The 27,398-nt window shown below is 46.3% G+C and overlaps 1 protein-coding gene across 1 annotated transcript in view; it reads right to left on the bottom strand.

The window, feature by feature from the left end:
* Nucleotides 1-15,331, bottom strand: part of LOC144128224 ((3R)-3-hydroxyacyl-CoA dehydrogenase-like) — a 70,131-nt gene extending 54,800 nt beyond the window's left edge. Inside the window, exon 1 of the mRNA XM_077661451.1 lies at nt 15,283-15,331. The gene's annotated coding sequence lies outside the window, so the exon portion shown is untranslated. The remainder of the gene's footprint in view (nt 1-15,282) is intronic.
* Nucleotides 15,332-27,398: the final 12,067 nt, after the last annotated feature.

Genomic DNA, 27,398 nt, shown 5'->3' with positions numbered 1-27,398 from the left:
CCGGAGCAGAACCGCCCGACTGCAAAGAACTAGACGAGAGACTGCAGAATTACACAGAAATAACTGAAAACTACAGATTACAAAGGAGACTAGTCCCTCCACCGGACAGAGAGCTCGGAAACAAAGAGGCGACAATCTGGCCCAGATTACAGGCAGGAAATTACATTAATCCGGTCTGGGCATCGCACGTCCTCAAAGACGAAGACATAGATGATAAATGCAAAAAATGTGGAGAGAGGGAGACCCTCGATCACGTAATTTGGGAATGTGTAGACTCCCCAAGGGCTAACGAAGGAATTGACAGTAGAGAAGCCTGGGAGACCCTTCTGCGGAGCACTGACCCCGTCAAGCAGAAGCAAGCCATTCATCTAGCGGTGGAGGCCGCGAAGAGCCAGCAACTCTTTGCGTGCCTTTAATCGCGGGGGTCCCGGCCCCTACCCCCTAGGCCTGCGTGCCGGGGGTAGGGAGTAGAGGGCCTCCCTTCTGATGGAAATAAAGGTTTTTGGAATGGAATTCGTGCGAAAGCCCGGCACCGCGCGTCGGCGCGAGGTGCACAAGCGGGAATTTTTAAAAATGTATTGTAAATATCCCGCTCGCTTCTGAGGTCTCGTACGCGGCATGGGCGCTCGGTAGCCTGTACCCTACATAGTGCAAGCATTTTAAAGCCAAGCTCAAGCACCCCTTTTTGTGGCCCTTTAACGGAAGAGGCACAGAAGCGAGCGCGGTTGGTGGAGGGACGGAAGTGGCTGACCTCAGTGTGGACGTTTAGGTGGGGTCAAAGGCCCATTTTCCAAGCATTTCACTCTGAAGAAGCCGTGCACCAGGCCAGGGAAAGCTTGTACCCGGCGGCACTGAGGACCGAACCCCGCACCTCCCGCATGCGAGGCGGAGGTTGCTGTTCGTTGGTCTCCACCGCCTGCGCCCTGCTCGGGCGGCAAGGGGCGGAGCGGCAGCGCATTTTTAATCGGTGATTGTGTCGCTTCTAAGAATAAAATAATAAAGAAATGTATTTTCGGGAATTATCAGGTGCCTACATCGAGACACTCGCGGCTTCTCGAATTCGACGGAATCTCCAGTTTCACATTTAACTCTATGGTCACTCGTCGCCCCGCCATTGCTGTCTGAGGGTACTGCCATGAGTGAAGCATTTGAATAACTTGCTCCGAACAAACTTAAAATTAAAAATAACACTTGCAGTAATATTTGGCTCGCTTTATTACAGACCACCGCGGTGGCTCAGTGGTTTGGCGCTCGGCTGTTGACCTGAAAGACGGTACCGGTTCGGTACCGGTCGCGGCGGTCGAATATCGATGGAGGCGAAGTGCTGTAAAGGGCCGTTTACTGTGCAGTGTCAGTACACGTTGAAGAATTCTAGGTGGTCGAAACTGCCGGGAGCCCTTTACTACGCCGCTTCCCTATAGCCAGAGTCGCTTTGGAACGCTAAATCCCACAAATCAAACGAAATCGTTTTTTTCCCTCCTCCACTGCGTTTTTTTCATTCAGCGTTTTTACCTCCAACGCCATTTGTTGGATCGCATGCTCACTACTGAATGATCGTTGAGATTCGCTGTGATGCAACGGCACATCTGGGTGCCCATCGAAGATTTCGACGGACGTTCAATCAGTGAGCATTGACTTAACCCGTGTGGCAGGTTTATGGTTACTATAGATGGCAGCGTGGCAGAAGCTATTAAGGGGAGGGCGGCGCGGATAGGAATTGAAAAATAAATGACAAAGTTTAGGCTATCGCTCAGTTTGGCTCTTACGCAACAACCTTAAAGGATGTCAATTGTTTTGAACACTCTGCGCTCATTATACATCCACAGCCGCATTATTATCGCTTTTGCTGCTGCCAAGAAAAACCACTATGGCGTCAAAGCGTTTTAATACCTTAAGTATTGCGAGACCCTCCGCAGAATCCACTGCATGAGGGTATGAAATCACTGAGCACACGGGATGAGGCAACCGACAAGCTAGCAGCGTCTCTTAGCGGGAGCCTTGTTACGCGGCTGGAGTAGATTACGCCACCTGCAATAAAGGCGGCAACGCAGTTCTTCAATGCTTCAAGGTCCGTTCTCTAACGCCGCTGGGGCGCATACTGCACAGCGCGCGTAGCGGCAGTTGAAAGTTAACCGCGGTAATATAGGACCCGGAAAACTGCCTTCTGTCTCTGTCGTTGTCGCATTCCTTGACGGCTGTTTTGTTAATAAATGTGCGCGCTCGCTTTCTTTAACACACCTCGGTGGTTTATGGGACCAATTTATGCTCCTATTCAGGGTTTCCCGTTTTATTATTTATATTACTTCACCTATGGCCCATTAAGCGAGGTTTTGTAGGATTAGATGATTCTGAAAGTACGCTGGGCCGTTTGCTTTTTAGGCCGCATTTTAATAGTCGCGAGCGGAAAAAAAGTAAGTTGGAGGCAGCCTCGCTCAACTTCTTTGTCTTTTCAATATCTCGTGCGGTTAGGAGAGCCCGAGCTAGCTCGAGCTTGAATGGGCTGGAAGTTCCAAGACGCCAAAATGCCGTCGCGTCGAGGGAGGAGACAGCTTGATGCTATATAGACGGTGATGGCCGTACCGTCGCTGTTACCACGGGCTTCTTCCCTCAATCGCGCGCTTTGTGCTGCTCACGCGTGGCGTTTTCCTTACGAGGCTGCTACAGAGCGGGATAGCATTGTTTGTGGAGTTGTGTTCATTTTATAAAAATGCTGTACGGCCTCCAGGCAGACCAAACATTTCAGGTGACGCGAAGTTCAACCTTACGCTAATACCTGTCACGCGGCATGACACAGGACTTTACCAGAGCAGTAGGTCTACGTGCCGCAAAACAAGCAACATAGGGCACGGTTGTATGAGCGATGGAAATGGAGCCAAGTGGTAGTTACACGTGTTTTCTTGTCTAGGAGCCGACTCTTCTTTCTGGCTTTTTTGTTTGTTTGTACTTACTGAATCTCATTTTCGAGCCTTAGCATGGAGCAACATAAGAACATCGGAGGCACGGTAACAGCAAAAAGAAAAGAAATAAGATGCAAATGACAAATACAAGATAAATATAAACCGATACTCCAAGAACAAAAGCTAATCGCAGAACAACAGGCGGTCTGATTATTGTACAAAATTTTTAGCCTCAGATGCGCTGGAGGGTAGCAAATTCGATCCACTCGACGCTCAACAGAGACAGAAACTGCTTTCAGAAGCGTTCTTTATGAGCAAAAACGAGAAAGACGGTAGACATTGAACCGGAGCACTTACACGAAGGACGGTCGGTGCACGGCGTCGAGGCGCCTGTTTTTACTTTTGAAATTTGGTCGCTCTTTGCTGCGCCTTTTCTTGGGGCGCCAGCTGCTCGCTTTAGGTCGGCATCGCGGGGAACGGCAGTCTGCTTTTTGTCTTTGGCTAGGCCTACCGTCACAGCTGGCGCCCAAAGACGCCACGTGCGGCGATATACTTTTGGCTCCTACTTTAGGCTCGGCTCGGCTGCACACATGGCTAACGCTGTTCGGATGGCACGTTTTCAAAGCTGGATCGGGGCGGAGCGGCTTTGCTGCAAGAAGAGAATATGAATGGAAAACTAAAGAAATAATAAAGCAAACACAAATTGAATACCATGACTGCAGCTGGCGCGCTACTATGGATTAGTCACTTATGAGGTACGTATGCTTAAAAAATTGATTTTAATGACGATCTGGGGTTATGAATAGCTTTAAAGAACGTGCTGACTTCTCTGCAGATGAGATGAATGAGATGACACACACGCGCGCACGCACGCAGAGCGCTTAAAAGAAATGCAGACGAAAGGCAGTTGACGGGCGCCCTTCCATGCACATGCACTTAAACAGTCCACTTCTTCGATGACGGCGAATGGCGTTCTTCTGTCCCACTGTCAACGGTTCTTATTGAAATGCGCCTCGAGGCACCCGCGGTCTCACTACTTTCGCCGACCGGTAATGTCTGATATCCCAAACGTTTAGTGCAGGACTACACCGAAGTGCACACGACTGACCCCTTCCCAAGCCGATCCGGTGTGTCTTACATTGCTTCCGCTGTCTGTCAGCCATGTTGCAACTAGCCAAACAGTCGCTTCTATTGCTTTTTATAACTCGCCCAATAAGCGTGTTTTTTTTTTTGCGTACATTCTAGCGTTAACATCACTCACTACGCTACTCCAACAGCGTCTTCTACTTTTGCTAGCGAAATACACGAGCTCAAATAACACACACTAATTTTCTTTAAGGGCTTCGTGTACTCGGCCAGCGATAGTAGTGATTCACCGGGAACATTGGAAAATGCCATTCAAGAACAGTGCCAGGCAAGAACACACGATCTCCCCACTACTGTTCACCGCTTGTTTACGAGAGGCTTTTGAGAAAACTCGATTGCGAAAAGTATGGGACAAAATATGTGGATTTCAATTAAACCTGCAGTTGTCAGTTAGCGCTCGTCCTGTGTTGCCTCTACTTCTGTGTCATTCAACAAGGCGGACAGCAGTGCTCTGGAGCGACCGCATCATGGCTTTGAAGCTTATCCGTGTATGCATCCAGGCTTGACTCCGACGCAACAGCTCATCTGGCAACAACCAATGGGCGGTACTTCTGTGGAACGGCTACTTAAGCGGCCACTCAGTGCGAGGCTCCCGGGGCACGACATCGTTGCGGCCATGCGTTTACACGTCTTTTTCGCCCAGGTTAGTTATTTGTGCCCTGCCTCTTGTTACCGGAGTTCGAATCGCTGTGTTATTGCGGTGTCGTGCCCCAGCGACCTGTTTCGTCTCGTGCGAGTGTGCCATGCCTTTATAGATTGTGTATTGTTCGGTTTGAGTCAGTTTTTACTGATGCTCTCCGGGGACGTTGAAAGCAATCCTGGCCCTGATTCCGCAAACAGTACATCGAGTACACTGGGTGTAACCACCGATACTGCCACTATCGCTGGGATCTTTGCAGTTGTTAAGCGCTTAGAACTGGGCCAAACTAATTTCCTTCAAAAACTGCAGGCAATAAGAGAGAACCAAAATGCCATGAATACATCTCTGGATGGTCTTCTGGGTAGAGTTTCAGCTCTCGAGAATGATATGGAAGTCATAAAACGTAATGAGGCTGCTTGCGTATCTGCTCAACCACAAGCCGTTGATGATCTAGCGCGGAATTTGGCCGAGCTTAAGACATCGCTTGATGATGCGAACAACAGATCAAGAAGAAATAACCTGGTTCTTCCGGGTTTGGCTGACTCGGCTACAGAGACATGGAGTGAATCTGAAGAGAAGGCTCGTGCCTTCTGTCTAAACCAGTTGGGTGAGCCCGTTAATTCAGAAAGTATTGAACGTGCGCATCGTATTGGCCAGTTCCAAGACGGTAAAAACCACCCGATAGTCATTCGGTTCTGCAACTTTAAAGACAAGGAACGCATTTGGTCTTGCGGAAATAAATTGAAAGACACAGACTTCGCGATCCGCGAAGATTTCACCCGGGCGGTGCGGGTGGCTCGAGCTAAGCTTGTAAGCTATGCTCGTGCCAAGAAAGTTACTTTCAAACTTCGTTATGACAAAATGCTTATCAACAAAAAGTGGTTCGTTTATAACCCACTTGAAGACCAGGTTATTGAGCATAAACCTTAACAAAAGGCCAGGCAGCTGCGCAATGGGTTCCAGCGCCTCATTCACTGCGGTCTTGCCAGGATTCAGTCCATATCTAATCTTACTATACTTGTGGTGAACTGCCGTAGCATAAAGAATAAAACTGATGATTTTGCCACGCTTATTTCCTCAGTCCAACCGCATGTAGTCATGGGTACTGAATCCTGGCTGGACGATTCGATTCACAGCTCCGAAGTCTTTCCAGCAGATTTTGAAGCTTACCGTTGCGATCGACACTCACGTGGAGGTGGCGTTTTCCTGCTCATTCACTCGAGTCTTCGCTGTTCTGCTCTGCCGGAACTTAATGGCTGCGAAGAATCTGTTTGGCGGAATCTACATTTAGAGAACGGGCAGCTGCTTACGCTTGGCTGTTTCTATCGTTCTCCTATGCGGGCTAATCCAGATGTATTTGTATCCCTTTCTGAATTCATAAGTAAGATGCACAACGATTACATCATTGGAGGTGATTTCAATATGCCTGAAGTTACATGGGCTGACAATAAACCAGTCCTCACCAACCTGTCAAAGCTGTATGTTGATTTCCGCGACCTCATTATTGCAAACGACCTGTATCAGTTTGTTAAGGAGCCAACCTGGTCATGCCATGGTTCCTCGTCTGTTCTAGATTTGCTTTTTTCTAACCGAGATTCACTTGTGCGCGATAGTTATATTATCCCAGGTATCAGTGACCACGACTGTGTCGTTGCACACGTGCCAATGACCCAGCCTTCAGTGCCACACAGGCACCCTAGGAAAATTTTCTTCTATGATAGAGGCGATTACTCATCACTATCTAGCGAGCTTGCCAACTATTTACAAGACTTCATATCCATGAGCCAGCGTTTCGATGCTACTGCGCTGTGGGACATATTTAAGCAGAAGCTTGATGTGCTCATTGACAAATATGTTCCTTTCAAAAACATATCAGCTAAGCGGCGCAAGGACAAGCCGTGGGTAACTCAGGAAACTAAACTATTGATTAAGAAAAAGCGTCGTCTTCTAAACACGTACAAAAAATACCGGGACGCAAAAGTTCTTGAAAAGGTACGTGCTCTTGGAACAGACATAAAAGTTAAAAATAAAGCTGCGCAAAAAAGATACATGAAGGAGTTAGGTACTAAAATTCAGAGTAATCCAAAAGAACTGTGGAAATTTCTTAAAGTTAATGGCCGTGAATCAGTCGGTATTCCGGCACTGAATAACGGCGCTGAACCTATAACTGATGATTTTGATAAGGCATGCTGTTTCAATGATTATTTTAAGTCTGTTTTCGCAGCGAGCTCGCATCATGAAATGCCAGTCATGGATGCCCATGTGCAAGAGACAATGCCTGAGCTAACAATTACATACAACGGTGTGTTAAACCTGCTGAATAACATAAAGGTGTCTTCGGCAAGCGGGCCCGAAGATGTTCCCGGTAATGTCTTGAAGGTCTGTGCTGAAATCATTGCTTATTACTTAGTTATTCTATACTCGAAATCGTTAGATACAGGAATAATACCCCAGCAGTGGAAAAACGCTAACGTGGTGCCCATTCATAAGGGTGGTCCTAAAAACATAGTTGCTAATTACAGGCCGATTTCGCTTACAAGTATTAGTTGCTAAACGCTTGAACACATAATATATAGCGCGTTGATGAAGCATTTGGAACAAAATGAATTTTTCACTCAAGCTCAGCATGGTTTCAGATCAGGTTACTCGTGTACGACGCAGCTCTTAGAATTTAGCCATGATATTTTTTCATCATTTGACAAGGGTCTACAAACGGATTGCATTTTTTTAGATTTCAAGAAAGCGTTTGATTTGGTACCTCATGATTTGCTACTGTATAAATTATTTTTGATCAAGATTCCAACTTCCCTTCTAAACTGGCTTCAATGTTACCTGCAGGGACGCAAACAACGTGTATTGATTAATGGGTCTCAGTCTGATTATGTTCCTGTATCTTCGGGGGTACCGCAGGGGTCTGTTTTAGGACCTCTGCTGTTTCTAGTTTATAATAATGACATTTCTAAATATATGACCTATAAAATACGTTTATATGCTGACGATTGTGTTATCTACGATGTTATTAACAGTTCTTCAGATTCTTGTCATTTTCAGTGCAACTTGGACCGCATACAGCAATGGTGTTTGAAGTGGCAGATGTTTCTGAACCCAATAAAATGTCAGTTTATATCTTTCACGCGCAAGCATCACCCTTTCTTGGCTGAATACAAACTAGATTCTACCCGACTTTCTAGAGTTACTCACTATAAATACCTCGGCGTTTACTTTTCGTCTAATCTCACCTGGAATGAGCACGTCGAGCACGTTTCTGCTAAAGCTTATGGCATGCTAAATTTTCTGAGAAGAAATTTTAAAATGGCGCCACTAAAAGTTAAAGAGCTTCTATATTTCACCTATATTCGGCCAATATTGGAGTATGCTTGTGTTGTTTGGCACCCCCCTACTTTAAATTTAACAGACATGCTTGAGCGTATTCAGAACTTTGCCGCTCGGTTTGTCTCAAGTAATTATGATTTTAACAGCAGTGTTACTAACATTAAACTAACGCTGGGATGGGAGCTGTTACGAAAACGCCGTACCAACTCCCGGTTAGAAATGCTGTACAGAATCTTTCACCGAAAAATAAAAATAGATAAGAAAATTATTTGCTTCCACCGCATTTCAGGTCAAACAGACTTGACCATGGGTGGAAGATTAGAGAAATTAAATGCAAAACTAACACTTATCAAAACGCATTTTTCCCATCTAGCATTCATGACTGGAATCGCCTGTCCCATGAAATTGTTGAGTGCCGTTCCGAGTCTATGTTCCGCGCGTTACTGTCGGATGTATGAGTGCGCAGTTGGCTTTCTTTTGGCTTTTTTAATCACGCGGTCTTCGTTCTTGTTGGTCCAGCATCATTTGGTGAGTTGGCTTTTTTTTCGTCATGTCTTTTCGTTGTTTCATATTTCATTCATTTTGTACTTGCTGTGTCATGCCTTGTTGTATTGCTTTTTTTTTCTTTCTTCCTCTTTTTTTTCTGGCCTATTCTTCTGTTATGTATCCTCATCCCCCCTGCAATAATGCCTTCGGGTGCTGCAGGTATTTCCAATAAATTATGACACAACGTTCCCCTGTATATGCACAAGTGGTCGCGCAACAGACAACGTGCTGAACTGCCATTCTCCCTCTTGAAGCGATATTGGTCAGTTGATATTAGAGAAAATAGGTTAGGTTGACCCCAGTTTTACTTCCTCAAGCTTGCAACAAGCTATCCTTTGGCTTGTCAAGTGCTGAACGCACAATCGTTTGTAAGCAGCCGCTTGTTCTATACGGTTCTTTTTCGCGCCTTTTTGACGGTGTTTTCAGATGGTTCAATCAGCAGTTCGCGGCGGCAACTTTGACTGTTCTGGGTTTATGTGTTCATCACGTTTAATACCTTGATTGGTATAAAATATCATTTCTAATGCAATAGCAGAACCCTGGTTCTTCCTGTGCATGCTTGCTTTCGAACCGTTTATATTTCACCCGCAGTGTATGTCAGCATACAAGTTAGCTGTCCTTAACAAGGAGTATTTGCTCCTTTATGCAGCTGCAACGCAAAGAGGTGTTTTAATAGTGCCAGTCTTTGAAGTGATCTATTTAGCCATGTTCATGTCGTGGAATAACTTCTGAACAAGACTTGCACGGGGCTATTTTAAGGGAGGAAAAAGTCGAGAAAAGAAAGCCCGTAGAGATAACTAAACGCAACGAATTAAGCTCGCTTGCCTATTTGGCTCAGTGACATGCCACTGTATCATTATTTATTATAAAGTTTCATATGCGGCATTGACGAGGTCAGTTATTTTGCTCCTTTCGTGTGTTTCTTTACTACAAGAAATAGCCTGATGAATTATACACCCAGTAGCTCGACCTTTCGCCCTGTAAACATTCACGCACAATGGCTCCCAGTTGCCCTAATAAACAGTTAAAAGTTATGGGCTAAAATAAATACCTGCAGAACAGCACGAAACAGGGTTTGAAAAATGAGAATATGTGGATAAATAAATGGCCTTGCGTGAAATCATAAGCCTTCACTAGAGAGCGAAGGATGACCTTGCTTTGGAAATGAATTGCACTCATTAGTGCATAGTGAATAAAAGCTAAGAATTCATCGCAATGATCAGGACAGTTAAACACATTACATTTCACAGGACAGCAATGCACCATATTCTTAGCAAGATTGTATCGTTAATAGCCGTTGTAGAGGTTGTTCTATATATACAACCGGCTTTTTAATCCGGACAGCTCATACTGTCTTGTAGCATTTAGTAGCTTCTACTGTACACATCATTTAGGTGTAATTCTAACTGAACAATTTGCTTTGTAGTTTTTATTTTTAAAGCGATTGACACCAGCCATCCATACTCCAATATAGAGCAGACGCTTTGGCAGATAGCAATGAGCCCGGCATATGGCGAGAAAACGGCATTCAATACACCCTCTGGGCACTATGAAAGATGGGCCTGGTCAGCAGCCCTGCTGTCTTGCAGACGACCGCTGATGTTATCCGGCCTGGCCTTCTGGGAAAGTTGTGCTTCGTGCATATCGATGACATAATCACATACAGTGACAACTTTGAGATATATTTGTGCGACATCGAGAAGGTTTTGGTGGGATTGCGAGGTGTGGGCCTCTAGCTTGAGCATTCAAGATGCCAACTGCTAAAAAAAAGGAGGTTGAATACCTCGGGCAAATTGTTTCAGCTGACAAAGTGCTGCATGACCCGGAGAAACTAAAATGTATCTCGCATTTTCCATCCCCGACTAGTGTCCCGCAGGTCCGGCAGTTTATCGGCCTCATTGGCTATTACCGAAGGCACACAGACGAATTCCCGAAGCTATTTGAGCCGCTAACTGCCTTAACCGACAAGAATATTGCTTTTCGCTGGTCAAAGGATGCAGATGGTGCTTTTTGGGCTCTGAACAAAAAGTTAATTGGTGCACCGCTGTGGCGCAAATTTCAATATGTCCATCGTTATGGCCACAGATGCGTGAAATCTGGCCGTTGGCGCTGTGCTTTCGCAGGATATCGAGGGTAGGGAACATCCTGTAGTCTTTTTTAGCCGACAGCTGAGCTCCCCAGAGCAGAAGCAAGGAGCCACGAAGAGGGAGTGCTTCATGGCTGTCTGAAGAGTAAAGTACCTCAGGTGCTACATTGACGCTCGCCAGTTGAAGCTAGACAATGACTGCCACCCTCTGAAATGGTTGATGAGTGTCAGAGACTCCAGCTCGCAGCTGGCTAGATAGAATTTAAAATTTCAAGAATACTCCATTTGAGGTCGAACATAGGCAGGGCACGCATGAACGTTGACGCTCTAAGCCGCCAAGCCATTTCGTCAGCTGTACGCGATTTTGTCCCTGTAATTGACCCGGCCAAGTTGTTCGTTGAGCAGCGTGGAGATTCTAACCTCAACCGAATCACCGAAAGCCTGAAGGGGAAGTCAGCTCACCTTGAACAATTAGGCTACTTGATTTGCAAAGACCGAACCCTGTGCCGGCGGACGTGGTCAACGAGAAAAGGGAGACCAGAGACAACCACTTGGGAGAGGGTCGTCATACCTAGGCCGTGTTCAGAAAGGGTTCTTCGTGCGTTTCGCAATGCGTCTGGCGCCGGTCTGGCATCGGCAGACACCAACCACATCAAATCAGCCTTTAATGAATGCTACCAGAAGCTTTTTTCATCGCAGGCGGTAGACGCAGTCACATTTAAGCATCGTTTTCTCGGTGCAAGAGCTACGGCTCGACGAAGAAAACAAAAAGAAATGGGAACTTGTAATAACTCAAAGCGAAGTCGAGCATGCGACAGATAAATTAACCCGCGGGAAAACTCCAAGTCCCGATTGGTTCAGTGCGGTCTTTTATACCGAATATAAGCATGACATTGCCCCGGTGTTGTGTGCAATCTTGAAAGTAGCCTACAAAATAAACGCATCGCCTACGTCTTTTGGGAACTCGCATACAGTGCTCGTACCTAAAGATGATCAAATAGAGAAACTACATTTGACTACCGCATACCGATCGATAGCCCTCACTAATGCGGACTATAACATATTTATGAAGGTATTGGCGAGAAGACTGTAGATAGTGATATCGGATATTGTTGGACCCCACCAGACATGTGGAATAAAAGGGCACTCGATTGTTTCGAACATTCATAAAGCGCGCAGTGTACTTGAATGCTGTGATGACATTAATGAGCGAGTGGCAATGCTCCAGATTGATCTCGAGAAGGCTTTTGATTGTGATTCTCGTGAAATTTTGTTTTCCGTTTAGACCATGCGAATCTTGGTTCAGTTATCCGCGAGGGTGTGACCCTGGTGTATCGAAACTGCACGACAAGATTGATTGTTAACAAGAGTGGGGGGGCCCCCATTAGCGTGCAGCGTTGTGTGCGTCAGGGTTGTCCCCTCAGTCCTCTTTTGTTTCGTATTTATATCGAAACGCTGTGCATAAAAATAATAGAAAACAATAGGATTAATGACTTTATATTGCAAGCAGCCGAGGTTAAGCTGCTGGCTTATGCAGATGACGCTGCAGTTTTCACATTTGATCAGGGGAGCATAAGCGAGGCTGTCAGTATTATGCGAGAGTTCAGCGAAGTCACCGTAGCAGGGTTGACTGGTCCAAGTGCATTGGACTCTGGCATGGATGGTGACCATCTCAGCCAGACCTTTTCGCCAACGTACCATGGGCGGCGACCCCGGGCAAGTATTTCGGCATTCCGCTCGATGTTTATTGCGGAAGCGATAATTATTGGAAAGAAAACTAAAGACGTTCGTGAGAAAGCTGAGAAATGGAAAGACACCAACCTCTCGATTTTCGCCAGAACTACAGTCTGCAACCTTATTTTTATTGGCAAGCTCTAGTATGTAATGCAGGAATTGCATTGCTCTCGTGTGATCATTCAGAAGCTACATAGGACTTTTGCCGTGTTCTTATGGACTTCTCAATGAGAACGTTGCAGCAGGACGAACATGTTCCAGCAGGTAAAAGACGGGGGGCTGGGACTGGGGAACCTCTTTTTAAGGTAGCTGGTGAGCCGTTTTTTGTTTTTACGAGATGTCAAAGACCCGTTGTTGCGCACCGTGTGCCATGTGAGGCTGCGGCGCATGCTGCCGGAGTTTGCTGTATCCACAAAATAGCTCTCGAGTGGTATTTTTGGTTACTAAAAATAGATTGTAGTGAGTGTTAGGTTCTTGTGTGCACGCTTTTTCCAGCGACTATTTGCAAAAAACTAAACAGAAAAAGTTGCACCGGGATCTTTGTGATATTGTTTTCCCGGAGGCCATGTGCAGTGCCTTGCGCAGGAGAGGTCCCGGAAGTGATGTTTTTAAAAAGAGGGAAGAAAATGCAGGCGTCACCAAGAGCAAAAACCTTTTTTTTAATTTACATACCGGGACGCTAGCAGTTAAAATGATTATAGAGGGAAGTGATTTCTTGTTACCGTGGGGAGCGAACTGCTTAATTTGCAAACAGCCCGAAACAATAGAGAATGTTTTTTTTTTGCACTGCGGGGAAGGGGTTTAATTGTGGGATGCGTTACAAAGGACAATGAAGAAAGAGCTACTGCTTGACTAGCAGGGAATTCTTTATTTAAGCACTGATAACAAGGATGGGGTACCATTTTATCTCATAATATTATTGGGCCTCCGCTATATATGGCGCTCGAGAATGGCAGGCTATCACTGTGATAGGGATGCACGACTTGCTCAAATTTATTTTCGGGGAAAGAATGGACTGGTTTCTTGCCATCCAGAAAGCCGCTGTGGAGCCTACCGAGTGGCTCTCGAGACTAGAGCCGCTCTGTATGCTACGTGAATTTTAGTATGATGAAGCCAGACTCGTGCTGGCTGACCACGATTGTGTTGTATGTACATAGCGTTTTGTATTTTTTTTATTAAGTGCTTTTTGGTGAAATTTTATGCGCCGAAGCCAGGCAATAAAGAAAAAAAGGCCCGGTTTTTTCAGTTGCTAGCGCGATTGCTCCGGTGAAGCGGTGGTCTCGGTTCGAACCCCGGACTAGGACGAGTTTTTTCAACTACGAAGTTTCTGTGAAAGCTATATTGTTTTTCTTTGTAGCCGTATGGCTGCGCTTGGGTTGATGGCAATGAGTAATTACTCCCTTATTACAAATTTACTCCACCTTGGGGGATTCCCCTAAACATTGGACCGACTTACACTGCCACTGCACGGCACTCGTGCAGTTGTGCTTATCGTCTCCATGCAAAAGCGGCCGTTGCGCCCGGGAGTCGATATCGAGACATTGGTCTAAGCAAAACGAACTCAAAAGCCGCTGAACGATCGTAAGGGGTCACAGCGATTTAAGCTACATTCTTTAAGGCACCTATACATGTTTCCTCTGTGGTGGGCATTTGACACATTCACCTTTCTCTTCCACACCGCGGATATTCACGCAACGGTAGCAGTATTTACAGCGTTTGCCTGCTCCATAAATCAACTGCAGCAAGACTTTTGCGTGACGGACTTGCGCGCAACGAAATTTCGTTTCCTAGTCTGTAACGACCGCGAAGATATTTTTACGCCTATAAATTGGTTCAGCCGCAGCCACATACAGATTTCAATAAAGAAAGGGGTCGCCATTTTCAAATATAGGTAAAGTCGTTGAATGCGAAAAAAAAGAAAAATCTTCAGGTTTTTGTCATTCTTGGGGTTTAAGGAAATCTGCTGACGAGCTCTGACTGGCGTTGTGAGCGTGAAATTAAGCCGTAGTAATTGCAATAAAACTGGTTGTGCTTCACGCCTGCGATGTATGAACAGCTTGGAGCTAGAACAAGTATTCGTTCACAAAATACAGAAAGAGAGCAAACACCATTACCAATGCAACTTTGACAGCGTGATCAAGTGCGCGTTGCATAATAGCTTTCAATACTTCTGTTGTGCAGCCTGCTTTCTTGGACGCTGTTTTAAGCAGGGAGCGGTGGAGGTAATCAGGTGGAGCCAAGCGAATGGTTCCTACCACAGAAAATGCAGCCTGAAGCTAAAAATAATTCATGTTTTACGCGTAAACGTCAAGGATGAGAGGCCGTGAGTTGTGCAGAGCACGGGCGACTGAATAGTCAGCCACGCCAAAGCAGCTTTTCTCCAATTTTCTCCAAAAAAAGAGCGCCTCCAAGCGGGCCTTAAGGCCAGTGGGCTCTCTGGCTTTCTGGACCCGAGTGTCTCGAAGCAAACGGGCACCGTATAATTTCCTTTGTTTTCTTGCAATAAAATGCGCCCCCTGCACTGGATTGTCAGGAATCCGTTCATAAACTAAGCGCCTGTGGGAGATTGGAAATTGCTTTTTCTCCCGGCTGCAGATGGGCGCATCTCAAGAATGCACCTGGAGCTTAGAAGGTCAGAAGAGAAACACACCCCCGCTTTCATGGACCAAGAGCTGTTCTTGGAAGATGTTGGCTGACTTGATCCGTCGCTTCCATCGACTGTCTCATTCAGGATCCATTATGGTTCCTTACCCTATTCTGCGCTCATATGTGAATTCCCGAGACATTATCCGCTGTGGCGCTCACTAAATATCGAGCACCGCGACATCTACTAGCAGGGCGCCGGCTTGGAATGAAGGCGGCCTGTGGCTCCGGGTGGTAGTTGGGCGTTGTTTGCTTACGTGCGTCTCCTTTCTTGGCGGCTCTGGTGACGAAAATGGCATCGCTGCACCCACCTTTGAACAATAAATAAATAAATAAATAAATAAATAAATAAATAAATAAATCAAACAATCAATCACGTAACCATCAAATCGATCAATCAACTACTTAACCATCAAACCGATCAATCGATCAATCAATCAATCAATCAATCAATCACTCAATCAATCAATCAATCAATCAAAACAAACAAACAAAATCAATCAATCAATCAACCAATTAACCATTCAATCAATCAAAACAAACAAACAAAAACAAACAAACAAACATAATTTCGGTTACTTCTGCGAATGCTCTTCTGCTGAACATGGCTATCATTCGTGTGTGTACGTCACCAAGGCCAGCCGCAGGAGGCCTAGATAGGGCAACTAAGTTTTCGTGGGCGTCATCTGGTGCTCTTGCAGCTCTTTTGAAGTAAGAGACGCTTAAAGCGGGCCGGGCAGTAAGCAATAAGCAGTCAATACCTCCTAGATATGTCGGGATGCAGGATATGTCGGGATGAAACAGGACCGGGGCTCGAATTTCAGTCCAATGGAAATTCTCCACGCGTTAAAAATAAATTAGCCCCCGTTTACTTCGTTCAACTAAATGTGACGTACGTGCGCTGTCAGATAAGTTCACTTTGCTTAACTTTGTGTATTTTTGTTAATCCTGGTGATTGTGCTGCCAGGGTTAAACGGGGGTTAAATTTACGGCGATGAATTTTTTTATGTGGTGGAAATTCGAAATCATGCGCCTTTTCGGCTACGCTTAAGTAGTAATGAGGAGCACATCAAAGAACTTCGTTATATCCAAGTATTTCGTGATATCCGGGTTTTTCGTTATATCTGAGTCTTTTGCCTCTCCCCCATCCCGTGCAAGACGAAAGGGGAGATATGGCTCTCTATTTTGCCACCTGCCAACTGTGGCAGGTGGCTCTTTCGTTGATTAACTCCCAGACAAGGCGGCTTTTTCTCTAGTAAGGTACTTTGTCCAAATGCGAATTGCGCACTGCTTGACGTTGATTAAGACGACGACGAGCAAAAAACAGAGCGAGAGGATTTCAATTTAGCACGCGGGATGTTCGGCTGCGGCGGTAGTTTATTCGTGCTTCGAGGCCTCTTCCCAGATGACACGGCTTTTTCGCCAGTGAGGAATTTAGTGCTAGCGCACTAAGAACTTGAGTGTCGTTGGAATTGAATAACAAGGCCCGGGTTGTGGCCAGATGGTGGCGAGCAGAGCCGAGAACGCACCCACTCACGAAAACAGGATTTGGCCACCCTGATGTAAGTAGTCCTTGGCCACCACCTCGTATATGAACGCCCCAGTTAAACCCCGCCCTCATTCTTCGGCGGCTGCGGAGCAAAAGAACAAAGCGGTTGTGAAATCTATGGCGCTGCGGAGGGTGCGGAGAATCTCAGGCTCCGAACAGACCGACATTTAAAAATGAGCTTGGCAAGGTTTACGCAAGAACTTTATCCAGTGAGGCTAGTCTAGCACTGTTGTTCGAGGAACTACCAGATATTAAGTGTGATATCACATGGCTTTGTGAAAATAGGAGGACAAGTGAAGGATATACAGTGTTAAAGGGTGGGCACGTGCTATGCTATCGTGGGTTAGTAGACAGACGAGAAATATTTGTGGGAATCCTGAGAATTAAGTATCTAGCTGGTAGCATAGATGAATTATATAGCATTAAAGAGATGGTGACAGTTACCGTAAGGCAGCTTAAAATTGGTAGGGTTTAAAGTTGTTAAACGGAGCAAAGGTGCCAAAGCATAATGGCCCGTGACAAATTTGGAGGTCACCGCTGTGTTGGGCACGACCAATTATGGATGGACATCGATATTGGTCCATGTCGACCATGGGCAAATTTAGGGGGTGGCCAGGGCCAAATCTGGAGGCCACTATCGTGCTGGGCACCGTCAATTATGGTTGAACACCGATTTTGATGCTAATCGGACAAGGTCAAAATTCCTGGTTGGCTCGGGATAAATTTGAAGGTCAGTGTCGTGTTGGGGCGGTCAGTTATGGCAGGACATTGGTTTTGGTCCAATCAGCAAAGGTCAAATTTCGCTGCTGTGTGGGCGAAATTCTGGGGTGCCCCGGACCAAATTCGAAGGTCGTCATCGTGTTGGGCGGGATCAATTGTGGCTGGACATTGAGTTTTGTCCATATTGGCCGTCAAATTTCAGAGGTGGGTGGCCAATTTTCGGGGGTGGTCCGGGCTAAATTTAGAGGTCACCATCGTGTTGGCGGTGTCAGCTCTGGCTGGACATTGGTTTTAGTCGAAATCGACCAAGGTCCAATTTCGGGGATGGGCTGGCCGAATTTTGGAGGTGGGCCAAATTTGGCCACCTGGGGCCAAATTTAGAGGTAGCCATCGTGTTGGACGCGGTCAAATTCGGGGGCGGCCGGGCCAAATTTGGAAGTGTGTTTTTTATGCTTTTTAACGCGTAGCGCTAGGGAGCTCGGGTCGGAAAAATCTGGCGTCGTCGTCGGCGTGGCAAACGCGAGCAAAAAATTCCGAAAAATTCCCAGAGAAGCAACCTAGGAGTTAGATCGGCCAGATAGGTCACGTGACCTAATGACGTCATTACAACCTGCCTACCGGTATATGAGCAAACTACGCACCGTTGCAGGTGGCAATTAAGTAATTGTTGGTCGCGGTAGGCTGCTTGGAAGAGCAACATGGATCGCACAGGTCCCACCTGTGGCGACACCTGCCATCCCAGGGCAGTGGCGCATCGCCTAACCGCTGCACCATGTGCCAGGAGTGGTATGAGCACTCCCAAAAATCTGCGAATGTTATGTATAGAATGCCCACTTCCGTATATATGATCATAACCCATTAGCTATCGCGTCATACTATTAAGGCGGAGCTTAAGTGCCCGATGCAATTTTTTCTTCAACTCAACATGGAGTCACTGTTGGGACAAACGTCGTGGCAACAGGCGGGCTTACTCGGGGTTGGTAAACGTGTGAGTGCTTTCTGAATAGTAGGAGGTACAATTTGAAGACGACACAGGCATCTAGTCATGATGTTCAGCAGTCGAAAGCTGATATGAAGTCATGGAATGGGCAATTTGTAAAGCACAAACATTGTACGCTGTGATGATTTGCAATTTCACTGCCAAGGTAGGCAAGAAGCAGGCAAGGAGAACAGACAGTGGGTGAATATGGCATAAATAGGAATAGCAGAGGGTAGTTACTAGTTGAGTTATTTGAACGAAAGAATTGACGGATCATGAATACTTTTTTCCCGCAAATGGCGCAACCGAAAGTGAATGTGGAAAAGCCCAAATGCTGTGACTAATAATGAAATATACTTCTCTGGACCAACGCAGTTCTTCAGTGGAATGGGAAGTTTATAAAAGCCTTATCAGCAAATTATTGCTAATAAGACAGCGCATTCCCTAATGAAGCGTTTCATGTGACGAGTCCTGTAATTCTGAATGTTTTCCGCCTAGCTCATACGGAGTTCATATACAACATATGGTGTTGTCATACACTATATGAACAGCGTATATCGAAAAATACGGACTCCCTTGACTTCATAGGCATCATGTGGAAATTATGTAAAAGATATATGAAAACTATAAAGAGTCCTTCCGGATAATGTATAGAAATCATATACATCTAATCAACGCTTTGAAAGCATACCGTCTGGTCAGGAATCGTGCCTGATGAAGTCCACTGGTCAGTGACCATGGTCAAAAACAAATGACGTTTCGAGAGCGCTACGGCTTCTTTTTTCACATTGAGGACACTGGCTGGACGCCACCGGTTTTTGTAGCAATTAGAAGTGTTTTTAGTGATTTGGCATAGATCGGATGCAGCGTGCCCTCGTTGCTTAGTGTGTTAGGCGTTGCCTGGATGGTAAGCGGCTCAAAGTTTCGGAGGGCTGACGCATTCTTTTTCGTTGTCACTATCTTTGCTTCGTCCCAGTTAATACTGCGGCCAGTTTTCTCCACATGCTCAGCGTCTTCGTTCGTTCTTACTTTTTCGTTGCGTACATAGTTCTGGACTTCTTTCAGACGTGTCGTGAAGGGTTTTGTTTCGCCTACGTACAGCCATGGCCAAAAGTAACCAGGCTGCATGGTTTGTTTCTCATTCGAATAGTAGAGCCCTAGCGGCTTACACAAAGATCAAAAAGTTCTCGGAAGGTGAGAACAAGGGTTCTTAGTACCGTACAGAGTTTTAGTGCTTGATGGTTGACCTAGTAGCTTCAATATATGACTGAGAAGCAAACCGTCTAGCCTGGTTACTTTTGGTAAAAGACTGTACACTGCTGAACAGTCGGTGAGGGCAATTTAGTGAACGACGCCAGGAAACTTGCCACGAGGGAGCTGGTTCTTCACGCTAACAAGCTCAGTCTGTATTTTGCTCGTTGGGACATGCGCAATGTTCACGATGTGCTTGCGGAAAACGCGCGCGAGCGCCTAGCTGATTCCTGAAACATACGGGGCCGAGGCTGGTTTAATTTTCGTTGCGTCATCACTTCCGCTTTTCGTGGAGGCAGGCTACTTTTGTGGCACCAATCTTCTTTCAGTGTTCCGGATGAGCGAAAGTTGATAGCCGTTTCATTGAAAGTTGTTTTCGATTATTTTTATCTCGCTGTTTATCACGTCTTCACGGCAAACTTCTCTGACATGGTTGATGAGTGATGCAACCACTGACCGCTTGTTATTCACTGAGTGTACTGAATTAAAATCTAGGTATCTCCCAGACTGCGTTGCCTTCCGGAAGGCGCTAAAAGTAAGGCTAGTAAGAGTACGGGTTAACAAACTGTCGAGGAACGAAAGGCAGTCGTCGGTCTCTTCCTGAACAGTAGAGTTCATTGAGGGTTCAAAGGCGTTGAGGGGTCGAGAAAAGGGCGCGTGTGCTTTCGGTCTATGACTCAGAAGCAGTCATCCGCATACCTCAGAAATATTTTCGGTCGCGGTTGGAAAGTACCCAAAACTTTGCTTTCGATGACATCCATTGCGATGCTAGCCATTGTGACCGAGATGGCTGCCCCCATTGCTGTGCGAAAAGTCAGCCGATAGAAATTGCCGCTTTATGTGAAATAGGTGTTGGCGAGACAAAAACGCAAAAGTTGCCAAATTCTGCTGTGTCGGAAGGCGTCGATCTTTCCACGAGCTATCATTTTCGAGACGTTGCTTACACGATTCGACGACGATATCAACAGGTACACGGCGAACAGACGTCGAAAGAAACAATCTCGTCCGTGTCTTCAACCCGCCGCGGGGGCTCAGTGGCTAACGCGTTCGTCTACTGAGCCGGAGTACCCGGGTTCGAACCCGACCGCGGCGGTCGTTTTTCGATGGAAGCGAAACGCAAAGGGCGCCCGTGTGCTGTGCATTTTCAATGCAGGTTACCGAAATTATTCCAGAGCCCTCCACTACATCACCTCTTACTTCTTTCACTCCCTTTTTTATCCCTTCTCTTACGGCGGGGTTCAGGTGTCCACGGGTATGTGAGACAGTACTGAGTCATTTCCTTTCATAAAAACCAATTTTTTCCGCGCCTTCTAGGGCGATTGCTTTTACATTGTTGATGAAATCGGATGAGTTCTTGACGTTCATGCCTGTCTGGTCAACCAGAAGAGCCAGAACACCGTGAGGCTAATGTGACGGCGAGTACAAAGGCGACTTTCTGTAGTCCACTATTGGGCGCAGGGGAGTCTCTGGTTTGTGTACCTTTGGCAGTACGTATGCGGCGGGTGCTGAACCATTCGTACACAGCAGCTGATAATAAAGCTTTTTCATGGACGGGGGAAGGCCCTTGAAGATTTCTGCGAGCATCTTTTGGAGAGACGTCCACACCTTAGGCGTAGGGACTTTCGGGGAGCCGGCAGTAAGTGGTCTTGTCTTACAACATAGCCTCCATTTTTTGTATACAGACTAGCCAAGGATAACGGTAACGTTACCTTTATCTGCCGGTCGGATGGCTATATCCTTCTTAGCGTGCAGGCTCCAGACTGCCGAGAGTTCATCCTCACCAGGAGAGTGGCTTGAAGACGTTTGTTCATGCAGGACAGCACACCTATCGCCTTCGTTCGAACTTCGTCCTGAACAACTATTTTCAGAAGTCTCACTGCTCCTTCCACAGCGCATGCAACCTTTCCTGGGCCCGTTGCTTTCCCTTGGTTGAAATTCAAGCCTCGGCTGAGTACCTTTGCTTCGCAAGGCTTCAGCACGCAGGACGACAGGTTTCGTGTCTCGAAGATTGGCGTTGCCCTGATGGCTGTTCCCTTTTCAGCAAGTAATGCCTGGAGCTCTCGATCCTAGAATTTCGAGTGCCTCTATTCTCAGCTGCGCATTTCTTGATTCGCCACGAGCTGAACACTGGCGAAGACACGCGTGTCCGGTGAGATCAATTCCAATTGTCGTTTTTCAGAAAACAGGTTGGCTTCTAAGCGCTTCTTTGTTAGCTTTCATTCTTCAATCCGTGCCTGAAGGAGATGACAAAATATACAGGGCGTTTCCTGGAAGTAGTGAGACAAGTCGCGGAGTGGCAAACCGGTTTTGGGGGAAGGAGGGGGAACCTTCAGCTTCACAATCCCACGAACTCCGTCGTTTCGAGCAGGCGAAGCGAGTGGACGTGCTTGAGTGTGAACCCTTTCGTCTCTGCGTCGAGGAAACCATAGAGCGAAAGACGGAACCGCGCTACGCGGTGAAGCTTTAGCGTTAAACTGAGTAAGTCACCTACTGAGACATTCGACATGATCAAAACAGCATGTGGTCAATGATGCAATGTCCAGATTGCTAGTGTTCTAATGGCACAAAGCATTACAAACGGCAGTGAAGATATTCAGGACAACACAATCAACATTACCATCCGTAATCGTCGTAGACTGGCGCCCGTACCGTTGCTCGTCGTGAAAGTCGCCACGGCCGTTTGTAAATGCTTTGTGCCATTGGAACAGTTGTGATCCGGACATTGCATCCGCATGCTGTCTGGATCATGTCCAACGTCTCGGTAGGTTACTTAGTTTAATGCAAACCTTTACCGCGTAGCGCTGTTCCAACTTTCGCTCCATGGTTTCCTCGACGCTGCGACGAAACAGGGGTTCATACTAAAGCACGTCCAGTTGCTTCGCCTACTCTAAACCAACTGAGCTCGTGGCATTGTGAAGCTCAAGGTTCCCCCTCCTTCCCTCAAAACCGGTTTCCCAACCCAGCGCATGCGCGCGCACCCGCCACGGTGGCGCAGTGGTTAGGACGCTCGGCTACTGATCCGGAGTTCCCGGGTTCGAACCCGACCGCGGCGGCTGCGTTTTTATGGAGGAAAAACGCTAAGGCGCCCGTGTGCTGTGCGATGTCAGTGCACGTTAAAGATCCCCAGGTGGTCGAAATTATTCCTCAGCCCTCCACTACGGCACCTCTTCCTTCCTTTCTTCTTTCAATCCCTCCTTTATCCCTTCCCTTACGGCGCCGTTCAGGAGTCCAACGATATATGAGACAGATACTGCGCCATTTCCTTTCCCCCCAAAACCAATTATTATTATTATATGCGCGCGCCACGCCGCGACTTGTCTTATTTCTTTCAGGGCACACCCTGTATGGAAATACAGATTTACAAATATTTTTGTAGCGAGAGCTACACTGGGCTACCAGTCGATCATTTCGTGGTACATGAAAGAGGCCAGCTGTGCGCATGCGCCGTCACCATGGCAACCAAAGAGGAGCAAAGTGCGGCGTGCGCTTCGCCGTCGTCCCGGCCGCGCGGCCGCTCCACCGTCAAAGCCGAGCGTGACGTCACACGGATGAGCAGTTGTGCGCATGCGCCGATACCACGGTAACCAGAGAGACCCCACAGCTGCTCCGCGTTCTTTGTCGCCGCCTCGCCGAACGCCACTATATCACCCAAACCCCACGTCGAATGCGCAGGATTGCGTATAAAAGGCGTAGATGTAGCGGGCGTCTGTATCACAACGTTTGACATGCATGCAGAGAAGGAGAGTCCAGTCGCTGCTATACCGCGGTATAGACAAGAGGAGGTTAACTCTTCCGATCCTGAGGTTGTCGCCTGGCAGTTGGCTTGAACCAAATAAGAACGCTTGAGTCTGTGTGTACTTGAAACAAGGTAACACCGCTTTCAGACATCTCCCTTCGATCAAGGTGAATAATGGTGAAGCCTGCTGTGTTCGGCTCCTGGAAAGCGGCATTATCATCCAAGGAGTCTACGTCGCACCGGCAACATCTGTCAAGCAGACGATTGATGTGGTTGCCACGTGTATACCAGCCTACGGCATGGTTTCACAGTTGTGCGTGACTTAGGGTGATTTCAACAGGAAACATGACTCTCTTAGTCAGTGCATGAAAGAAAAGTTTGACTTTAATTTAGCTTCGAACCCTCACATCCAGACTACACAATGAAGAACTACTATAGAGCTTGTATACTAAAGATGCTCTGCCAAGTCGAAATACTGTTTCGACAAAATTGAGACCGCTTCATGCTACTTCGCAGATCATCGGACAGTCTTCGTCTCTGTCAAGCAAAATGAATAAAACATGTGTATACCCAATGCCTCACATTGCTAAACATACAGAGACCACAACAAGCTCAGCCAACGAAACGTACCTCTCGCTACGTATATCCTGGCATTACCGAGCTAAGCCACTGCCAATTTTTTTTTCATATTATACGGACTCCATATTCCGTTAATTTCATATGAGCGGCTCATATGAAACGTTTCAATTAGGTTGGTTTTCTATGGAAGTCTCAACTACTCTGTGCGAGCGCCGGACCAACTTTAAAGGCTAGAGTTTGCTACGCGTCGGAGGACTAGCCCATTACTACCAATATGTCCATAATAGTATCTTACGATTTTCCCCAGCTGTCTCACAATTATTGTCCAGAACTCCCCCATTGATTTCCTAAGGCACTCTTAGCTACTTAGTTGGAGCACATGACTAATTTAAAAAGGAATATTAGTCCATTCCTTTAAGTAGAGACTGCGTAGCGGAGGCATACTACTGTAGAACCGGACGCCAGCTACGTGCAGGCGCTGTAGCCCCGCCTGGCCACGCCCCTACCACTGCGCAAACGAAGCCGGCGTCCGGTCTTACAGCAGTACACCTGCGCTAATACGTCTCCGTCACGCTACAAGTCTGTAGTATATTTATAACAGTATCTTACAATATTCCACACTTGCCTCACAATTGCCCAAAACGCCCCCATTGGTTTTATATGGCAGTCTTAACTACTCTATACCAACGCAGGACAAACTTCAAAATCCCATCAACATATTCATAACGGCATCGTACAATTTTCGCCAGCTGCCATGTATTTAAATTTGATGTCAAATAAAGCTGTAGTTGAATAATCGCACAGATATTCTTACGGAGTGCGCAATGGAAGTAGGTGGTATAGCAGCTAGACGGAATACCGGTAAGCTTCCTCAGGAGACGCAAGACGTGAATAAAAAGAGCCAAAGCAGAAATGTCTTAAACCCCGTGGAGAGCATAGAATTTGATTTTGTTTTACACTGATGCCCTAGAACTTGGCATTGCATAGAGGGGGGGGGGGGGGGGGAGAGAAATGTTTCAAAAAGCAGCAGCCGATAACAAATGATAGAATATGTAGAGCAGGCAAAGTTCAGTTAACATTTTGGCTTAAGAAAAGATTCAAGAACTGTGCAACCACGATGGCACACAGAACAAGCTCAGGCACTCTCTAGCATAGCACAAGCAATAACAGAACGTAAGCTTAGCAGAAAGTTACCGGCAAAATGTAACAGCATTCACAACACATCCAGCAATCAAGCATTGTATGAAGTATTTTCTGTTTTCAAAAATGTTACTAAAGGTGCTTGAAAAGAGGATGATTCGGTATGGCTGACAATACTGGATGGCAATGCCTTCTATTCATCTATTGCCAATACCAGCGGTGACACCTGATATATTATTGTGTGAGCGAAATTCCGGCAAACTTTATGCGCATGATACAGGCGAGCTGAGTAATGGGGCGCAGAAAAGATATGATTTCGGGAGAATGGCTGGTCGCTATGATACAACGTATGAAAGAATGACAACCGAGCAAACTTTCTACGCGTAGCAAGAAGTTGAAGATTCAGGGTGCGCTTCAGTGCTGATAGACTTTGATGATGTGAATGGGATGATATTATGAATCTGGCTGCTTGATTCTGCACTGCTTCCAGATCATTCTTAAGATTCGCGTTAGAAGGATGGCATATAATAGAGGCGTATCCAAGAGATGACCCGATCAGCGTGATGTAAGCGCTGTGTCTTGTTTCTGCGTTCATGAGGGGTAAATGGCGCTTCAAAAGACCAGTTTATAAAAAAATCTTTGTTAATTATGCATTCTATGTTAGCATCCCAGGTCAAGCAATGACTGAAAAATACTCCCAGATTTTAGATACATGATACAGAATCAAATGCGTTGTTATTTGATCCGTAATTACTTTGTGACGTTTCTGCTGCGCAAGAGAATATTATATGTTATGTTTCACTTACATTAATCTCCACCTGCCATGATGAACAACATTCCGTTAGTTGTGCTAAGTCAGACTGAAGTTCTAGGACGTTCGTCGGTGTAGGCATTTGTCTTTAAATTACGCAGTCATGTGCGAAAAGTCGTATAGACGAAGTAATATTAGAGGCTATGTCGATTATATAAACTAAAAAAAAAGCAAGGGCTCTAGTAATGAATACTGCGGGACATTGCATGTTATGCAAGTTGGTTTCCAAACAAAGCTCGCAATTTTGACGTACTAGTAATGATCGCTTGTAAACTGCTCGATCCATGCAGTTGCTTTCTCATCTAATTATAAATTTCGGATCTTCGGTGGTAAGCGTTCGTGAGCAACATGGTCAAAATTTTGAAAAGTCGATTGGCAGAGCTATCAAATTTAATAAATGAACATAAGGTTCATTGATAAGGTTCAATATCAATAACACAAAGAGCAGTTCATTGATAAGGTTCAATATCAATAACACAAAGAACAGTCTTCCTTTGGCCTCTTACGCTGCACTGTTGCACTGCAAATCATGTCTGACCAACGTACCACCAGTTCGTTTCATAAGGCAACCGACATGAGGAGCTATTATATGCAGAAAATGGAGCATGCCCTAAACAACGGAGGTAGCCTAAACATGGTAAAGAGGAAGCTATGCATAAGCAAATGTTATCGCGAGCAGTATAGATACGATAGTTAAAGTACCCGGATAGCTGTGCAACGAAATATATACCAGCCGCGATAAAAATGATGATTATGACGGAGGCAGCGGTTCAGAGGAAATTGAGATTCCGTCGGTAACGAAAGAGCAAGTACTATCGGCAACAAATGAAACGTGAACGAAGGAGCGCTTGGCCAAAGGTCCATTTTACTCAGTTTGCCTGTCGTCATAAGAGGTAGGCGCACTCACCCGGTCTGCGATAGCATTACTTATGTTTTCTTTGATGTTCGTTTTTCTCGTTTTGCCACTGGAGCGCCACGTTCGTACCTGCCGCCGATCTCAACTTGTGCAGCGTGTCTTAGCTCGTAGCAGCAACTGTAGCCCGTGTGGGTGAAGCGAGCGCTCTTATCTTCCTGCACCTGCAGCGCTTTGATTTTGCTTCTACCATCGCCTTGTTAACAGCGTGTGCTTGCGATGCCAGCAGGGAAAAAGACCAATCAGGTTGTGGTCGGTTTCCAACGTAGCCGCTGTTGAATCGCTTGCTTCTGGCAGAGAGCAAGACTTTATCGCCGTGTTGCCACTCCACTAGTAATGTGGCGCTCCAGTGGCAAAGCGAGAAAACAAACGTCAAAGAAAACAGAAACCAGCAGAGCGCGCCTATATCTATGATGACGACAGACAGACGGCTTAATATAGAACTTTGGCCACGCGCTGCGCTGTTCCCATATCATTTGCTGTCGATAGTACAGCAACGGTTAAAAGCAATGCAAAGGCGGAAAGAAACTGGTGAGGATCTGGTAACTGCGGATCTGTTGAAGGACGATTGGGAGACTGTGCTAGAAAGCTGGCGACGCTGCAGACGAAGTATAACCCTCGAGCGTACCGGAATCTTGTTATATCGTTGATGTTATCTCAATACTTAACAACGGAGACGTCAAAAGTTTGAAAAA

The sequence above is a fragment of the Amblyomma americanum genome, chromosome 4 (assembly GCF_052857255.1).
Source record: "Amblyomma americanum isolate KBUSLIRL-KWMA chromosome 4, ASM5285725v1, whole genome shotgun sequence".
Taxonomy (NCBI): Eukaryota; Metazoa; Arthropoda; class Arachnida; order Ixodida; family Ixodidae; genus Amblyomma; species Amblyomma americanum.
Note: the sequence above shows the minus strand (reverse complement) of the source record. Positions and strands in the feature narration are given on the sequence as shown.